Raw genomic sequence first — 8,540 nt, 5'->3', positions numbered from 1 at the left:
TGGGATACTGAATAAGCGTGTCGCAGAGGGATCTTCCCTATGAAGCAATAAATGACCACTTCTTATGGCGAAGAAAGCATTTGTAAGAGTCATAAATTGGTGAAAGTGGGGGAATGAGTATCAAAAGCCAAGCATAAGGAGCGATGGAAAGTTTAACAGGCATCCTCAAACCACTGGTTCATGGGGCAGGTATTCCATTGAACAGATTTGGGAGTGTTGGGAATGGAGCGATGGGGGATAGAGAGGAGAGTTGATTGCCAAATTGTGGTGGCTAGTGAGTGAAACATGGTGGACACCTGACTTTGATCTATCAAGCTAGCGGGATAGAGAAATCTTCTCAAATGAAAAATGAAGAGGTCTTGATCACTATCCTCAAAATAGAAATGGGTATGGGGGCAGATTTGAGCAGGGTGACCAGAGATGGGTGGTAGAGGGTGGGAAGAAACACGAACTGAAAGGCTAAGGAGGGCATGATCAGTTAAGGGAAGATGGGAGATAGTAAAGTTGTGGATGGAGGGGAGGAAAGAGGCAACAATGAGGATATAATCAACCACGCTCGCACCTCCACTATGAGGCCAACAAGTAAAAAACTTAGAGCCCGGGAAGTAAGAGAGGCCATTCAAAATCACCAAGTTAGAGGACTCATAGAGCTGGAGAAGGTGGTGACTATAGCAAGAGAGAGGCCCACTGTGATCCTCAAACAATCGTTGAAGCCCCATACTAGTAGGATCCCTCTTTGTAGTACAAATCAAGTCGGACCCATAGTCATATTGGGTGATCTGGATATCTTTAGTTTGTGCATTAAAATCTCCTAAGATGATGATGTCACTCATAGCCCCAAACTTGGAGATGCTCTCTAATAGGTCTGTAAAAGAGTTCCCTTCCTCAACACTATGCATGGTGTAAGGTGAGGAAGTTGGTGGAAAGTAACATACGACAATGAAGATATCTCTTTGATGGCAGTTGGTGCCTCCAACCCGGATCCACATAAATCTAGCATAAGTGTCAGAAAGAACCAATGTGGTAGTACTGAACATATCACCTCAAATTAAACAAGCAACCCCACTAGAACCATGCATACCACCTAAAGCACGGACCTCCTCTCTACAAACTGAAACCCACTGATACCCTGTGTAATTTGGAAGGGGTTGAGCGGGACTTTCACGAGTCTCAGTAACAACCAACAAATTAGTAGACCCAACTGCATCATGAAGTAAACCCGACAAAGACCACAAGGAGCCATTGCCATTCCACCAGTTGAAAAATAGAGAGCCAATGGGGGGCTTAGACCTGCCCAACTGTTGGTGCTCAAACTGTCATTTGGCTTGGGAATGTCTCACATCCCAACCATTGGGAGGTGAGTCATGAACAATTGCTTTTAGATTCCTTATTACTACCCATTTCTCATTACTCCTTGCCTCTACCACACAACTCCTAGAGTGCTTTTATTCAGCTACCTATGATTTTGTGAGGTCCTCACCAAGAAATATCTTTGTGGGAAGAAGGAAGAGCTTCTTCTTTTCCCTGAAATCTTGTAATCAATTAGCCAGTGAGAGAAAGGGAGCCATCATGTCCAAACCATGCTCTGTCTAATTTAATATCTAAAATACCTAGTTGCTTGTTGAGAAATGAGTAGCTTGTTGAGAGAGGGTCAATGGAGGATAGAGGAAGACCTCTAACCCAAAGGTTGAGTTCTCGGAAGTGCCTAACCCGATCTTTTGCCAACTTCTCTTGGACAATTTTTTCAACAATGGGTAGAGGTGTAGTGCTGGAGTTTTTGCAAGTGGAGGCCCAATATTTAATTTGCTGCTATGTTTCAGTCAAGAGAGATGTTTGTTTGTTAACGAGCTCAGTCTGCTTGTTTGTTTATTAAATGAATATTAGAAAGAAATATGATATTGAAATGCAACTTGCTCATGGAAGTGACGAGAAAAGCCCAAATGAATGCATCCTGCAAATGGAAGAATAAATCTAAAAAAATTGATCCTTACAAGCAATAAACAAGCATGAAGATACATTGCTATCATGGAACCAGGCCCCAAAAGTCTCCCAACAATAAAGAACAAGACTTTCAAACGTGTTGTGGACATAAACAATCATATGGCATTGTTGTTTAAAAATACAAGAAGGGATAACACAAAGTGTTAACCCACCCACATACATCTATATGGTTGACTTGTGTGAAAAAGATCAAATCTACCAAAAAAAAAGATGACAATCGATGAAGATATTTCCATTTAAAATGGATGGCCTAGATATTGCAACAATTCTCCCAATGAATAAGACAACCATTGATGAAGAAAATTTAAAATTTGATGGTTTACAGAATTCCCAATGAATGGTGGAAGAACCTTCAAAAGGTTTTGCTATTTTGCAAAGGCAGAAAACTAACCTCTATGAAATAACGAAATGCACATAATACGAAGGTTAGCCACAAATTTGACATGTTAATCCACTATAAAATAATCCAACCCATTGAAGATTTCTCATATTGGTTATCTATGATGGGCTAAATGGGGTAAAAGGTAGCCAACAATAACCAACTAATTAATCAAATTATTTGATTGTGAGAAAAGATAGGAAAATGGGGATAAATAAATTTAATTTATCTTTTGTAGCTTAAGATAAAAGGAAAAATTATTGGTTTTTTTCCCCCTTAAAGATTAGATTAATTATTTGATTTGACAAGGCTAATAAGGAAGGGTGAGATTGAGAGGATCCTAATTGGACATAGTTAATAGGACCAAATTGATTAAGATATGATGAAGCTTACAGACAAATATCAACGATTAATTATAAAAAAATATTATTTAATTAATGAAGAATGACACAATACCACCAAATGATAAAAATTACATGTACTACATAGAAAAACAATTAGGATAATGGCAAAACGATATTTCAATCACAATATAGAGATGTTAAAAGTGGCATGTGTTAACCAATTTTTAGTGTCTATAGTAGAAGGGTTTGCCTTATGAACTATACTTAAAAGTAGGCTAAAATAAAAAATAATATATAAAAAATAAAAAATAAAATATATACAAAAATTAAAATATATATATATACAAAACCCCAACATTAGTAATATAATTTATTGAAAATTTTAGTATTTAGACTATATTCTATTCTTTTATTGTGTGTGTGTGTGTGTGTGTGTGTGTGTGTGTGTGTGTGTGTGTGTGCGTGTGTGTGTGTGTGTGTGTGTGTGTGTGTGTGTGTGTGTATTTAAAGCAAGTATATAAATTGGTTAATCATCTCAAGTGCTCAAATAAATATTTATTGTTTTATTAGAGTAGGGGAAAAGACTCATAATCGTTGGGCTTAATAATCGTGGCCTTTGACACTCCTGTCCCCCGACCCCACCCCACCTGACTCTACCCCATCCATTACCAGTATTAAAGATCCCTAAAAATGATAATACATGTACCAATAGTTGATCACACATGCACTGATAACCAATCATTCTCTAGCCTTTTTTGTTGTTAATTGGCTCATTTATGCACCACTATTGAGACATTTCGTAATGACTTCTGGGACATTTGGCCATGAGTACTAGCATTTGTTAGTGAATGACTATTGATGAAGAACACAATGGTTATCGGGTGACACTTTTAAATGACCATTTTTTACCACTTTGTGTTTGATTGTCTCTATAGAGAGACCTGTGAATACCCACAAGTTGAAACTTTAGCTTTAAGAAGTCAACTCACATACATAGATATATTAAACAATCGTTAAAATATGACACTATTTTGGATCTATAGGTGCACAAACTTAAGGTGTGTTGATACTAGTTCCTTTCCTCTATTCTTTAAAAAATTAAAATTAAAGAATCAAATAAATTGAAGATAATTAATGTTATTGATAGTTTTAGTTTTAAAAAAGGTGCTTCTACATTATCGTAATGTGTAGGTCTATGTAATGGTCTATCTTTTCTAACCTACTCTCTTGTGTATATTGTGGCTACATCTAATACTGCTACATTACCTTCTCCCATATGAGATTTCCTGAAGGTGATACTAAAAAAGAAGGTAATAGGGTATCTAATGTTTCATCTCTTAAAGTCATGGTGGTTTCTCCTAACGCTACTATTACAACTATCACTTTAACGTCTGTATTACACTCCTTTAGAACTGGGGCTTCAATTTTAGAGATTGTTGAATTTGGCACTCCTACACAACCAAATTGACACTAAAGGAAAACAAATCCTATGGGTTATTCACTATTCCCTCCATTGGTGTAGTTGATGGAATCATTTGTTGTTGCATCAAAAGATTGAACCGTCAACACTCAATACAAATGCCATCTATAATATAATCCATGGGAGACAATTAAGCCATGTCACAAGTCCCTAAGGAAGTGTTGACCACCAAGTCAACAATCTCCCCCTTAACACTGATTGATCCATGAACACTCACTAAAGGGAGACTCAAATTTGTGACCCAAGGCTTTGATATCAATTGATGAAATCATTTGTCATTGTGTCAAAATCTCAAAATCTCAACACCCTACACAAATGCTAAATATAATTCACCACGCGAGAGGTAGTTAAGCCATATCACAAGTCCCCAATGAGGTGTTGACCACCAAGTCAATAGTATTCCCAAAGTTAATGACACTTGATGAGTCCAAATTTGGGCTAAGAAATTTCATAGAGGGAGGGTCTTTGAGATATTATCTATGACTCTACATGTCATTACTTAGTGTGTTAAAATGTTGACACACTTCTATGAGTCATTATATCCAAGAATTTTCAAGAACAAGATCTCAAATAACGACTCATAGCTCTCTATTCATGGAGTGCAAGGGTTTCTAATGGGGGCCCTCAGTTTGACCTAGTTTGTGCCCATGCAAGTACACCATAAAATGATAGATTGAAAGAGGAAAAAGAAGAATGCTAGTCTCCATGATCATCAAATATGCATGCAAATGAAGATGCAAGCTAATCTAAATGATAACAATGCAAGAAAGGAAATCTAACTATGAAAGAAAATACAACTCTAAGCTAATATGAAAATGCAAGGATGAAGCATGATGATGGAAGCCACAGATGCATGAGAGAAGAAGACAAGAAGAGAGAAGTTGCAATGAAGCTCCACTGTCCAAACCCTAATGCTCAAACTCCTCCAAAATCACTTTCCAAACCTGCAACATAACAATACTATAGCAACTAACATCTATCCTTCTTATGAAATGAAAAGGAGAGGACTCTTTATATAGTCAATTCTGGAGGTGGAAGGCTTCTCACAACCAATATGGGATAATAAGGCTTGATCCCTATAAGAAAAAAATTTTGTAAAGTAACATGGATCATGTTTGAAAATGTAATAATATTGCCATTGTTACATATATGTTTCAAATATAGATTTGGATCTCATATAAGTATGAGAGAAGGAGACATGTCTTTTGAAGAGACATGTCTCCAAGGTTTAAACATCATTAGTTAGTATAAAATACTATAACTAACCATTTGTATAATATATACATATACATACATACATAAAGTAATATTTATATTATCACCAATAATGAAACTCACGATCATTTGATAAGTAGGAGATAATTTCCACAGCAAGTCAAATTGTGATATTGCTATCAGGATTTAACTATGTGACTTTTGAGTCAAACTCATTGACCCATGTTTCATGAGTAGTGATTCAACATGAATCCATCTCTCATGATAATAAATGGAACACATGATCATATCAATCTGACTATATCTACAAACTTAACACTCCCTCTTAGTTAGGAAGGATTGATGCAGAACATATTATGTTCTTGAGTATATGAAGAGACATCATCTCAATGTGATATTCCTAGAATGACATATTTAAGGATATCAACATAAATCCATCAACACACACATATATTATAGATGGAATTTTCTACAATTCACAATGAGACTAAATTTCTCAACACTTTTCCCTTTAGTAGGGAGGGAAATTAAGCAATTACTATAACTTTAATATAAGTTTGAATACCACCTTAAGTGTGGTCTATAATAGATTTAAGTTACGATGTCCGACAATATCCGACCCAACGAACCATAACAATTTTTACGGTATCCAACAAAATCCAGCCTAATAACCATGATGGATATCACTGTGTCCGAAAAAATCTGGCCTGATAACAATGACACTAATAATTTTTGTGGTGTCCGACAAGGTCCAGCCTAATAACCATGATGGATATCAATGTGTCCCGCAAAATCTGACCTAATAATAATGACACCAATAACCTTCAACACTTTTGGTGTTAGAAGGTTGGTCATCTATTGATAAGATTGTCACCTTACATGATGCAGGAGCATCTAGAGGTATAAGGGCAATCTTGTGTCACCCAAAAAAATGTACCTAGACATAGTTTCTGTTTCATATGTTTTCATTTTTGCATATCCATTTGGGTCAAATAAAGGTTCCAACTCTCACAATTCCACTATCAGTGTTCTAGGTTAGAGTATTCAAGCACCTTGGGATACGTGTAAATGCCAAAAAAATAAGACTATGTAATTGAGTCATAATTATGGTAAATTAGAAGGAGTAAACTGGAGGGAGGATTAAAATTGTAATTTAGAACATTCCAGAAAAAGAATCAGGTCAAAAGGCTGTACCGTTTGAAAGTTATTGTAGTTTTTTAATTTTTGGAGATCTCCTAAGAATGCTTCAAAGTCAGGTTCGAGGAATTAAATGACCTCGTATAGGGCCAAAAAATGGGGGACGAGCAACACTGGTCCAGAGGGCTATAGAGCACTTCGAGAGCTTTTCAAAAATGTAAACAGTTCGTCAATCGGAGCTACGGTTCAAAAGTTATGCCTCCCAAAAGTTCGGCTACCATTTTTGGATTCTTCTAATTTTGTACCGACTTCTAAAGTGACCTCTGGAGCCTTCCATTTTGGCGGTGGATGCCAACTAGCACTTTCTAGAATGTATTCCTAATCCTTAACCCTTTGGGGTCTATTTAAGGAGATTTATGGCATTGTAAAAGGTAGTTCAGAGTGGAGTTTCAGAGAAGGTACTGGGAGAAGAAATTATCTCCAAATTTATGCTATTGTAAGCCCATAGGGCATGTTTTGGAGCCTGTTTTCTCTACACTAAGTGTACTAGCATATTTTCATAGTTAATAAAGTTTTCCCTTTCCTGTTGTGTCCATTCTTTGCTTGGGTTGTGTCCCCATCAAGTGGTATCTAAGCAGATTTTTCTGAGTGTGTAGACAGAACACCGACTGTGAGGCAGTTTGGACCAGGACTGTGTGGTTGTGGGTTTGAGTTAAGAAGATGCCTCCACGAAGAGAGTGTGGTGGAAGGGCCAAAGCTATTAATCCTAAGGAGGTTAGAGCTCTCCAAAGGCAGGTTCAAGCATTGTAGGAGGAGCTCCGTAGAGGAACAAATGTTGTTGTAGGTGACGAAAGTGAGGACGACAATGAAGAAGAAGAAATTGGACCAAAAGGGGAAGTTCTAAATCAAGCAAAGGAGAGGCTTTTTAGGGCCATTACTAAGTTTGAGAAAAGACCTACAATTGATGTGGGTGTATTTTCAGGAAATCTGAAACCAGATGAGTTGATCGACTGGATGAATGAACTAGAAGAGTACTTTGAGTATGAGGATATCAGGGATCCAGATAGGCTTAATTTTGCAAAGGCCAAATTGAAAGGCCATGCCAAAATCTGGTGGCAAGAGGTTCAATTGGAAAGAAATAGAAGAGGAAAGGAGAAGATCACAAGTTGGGATCGCATGGTGGAAAACTAAAGAAGCAGTTCATTCTTATTGACTACGAGCTTGATTTGTTCAAGAAGATGCATGGGTTAAAGCAAGTAGAAAAATCAGTCCAGGAATATACAAAGGAGTTTTACCGACTTCTGATTAGAGTAGGGCATGCAGAAGCAAATAAGGAGAAGGTTGCTCATTATATCAGTGGGTTATGACCTAGCATCCAGGAGGAATTAATTCTGGTAAGAATGATCAGTGTTGAAGAGGCACACCAGTTTGCCCTACGAGTTGAAGAGAAGCTAAATAAAAGGTTTGAAGGGAGACAAAGAGGGCACAGTCAAGGAGGAAGGGGTAGTGGTAGGTCATCTGAAGGTCGAAATGAGACCCAAAAGAAAAATGAAGATGTGGGTACTAGCAAGAACCAGAGGAACAAGGATTTCAACAGCTCCCGTGATCAAAACTTTGGAGATCAGAGAGGAAGAGGTAGAGAACATGGACAAGATTTAGGAAGAGGAGGTTTTCATGGTACCTGTTTCCATTGCAATGAACAAGGTCATCATGCCTTTGAATGCCCTCAATGACAAGGAAGGATAGATAGGAGAGTTGAGGGCCAAGCTAGGGTTGCTCATGTGGATGAAGATGCTCAGTCATCACATTTAGAGGATGTATAAAGAGGAGATACTTTAGTAAATGAAAGGGTCCTACTAAGTGGTGATATTGAACCGGGACAAAGGAGGAGTCTATTTTGTACTAGGTGCAAGTGTGAGAATAAATGTTGTGATGTGATCATTGATGGTGGTAGCACTGACAACTTGGAGTTAGAAGAGATGGT

This window comes from Cupressus sempervirens, chromosome 9 (genome assembly GCF_028749045.1).
Source record: "Cupressus sempervirens isolate cs-2001-9-10 chromosome 9, ASM2874904v1, whole genome shotgun sequence".
Classification (NCBI taxonomy): domain Eukaryota; kingdom Viridiplantae; phylum Streptophyta; class Pinopsida; order Cupressales; family Cupressaceae; genus Cupressus; species Cupressus sempervirens.
The sequence above is the reverse complement of the archived record's forward strand: the minus strand, read 5'-3'. Positions refer to the sequence as shown.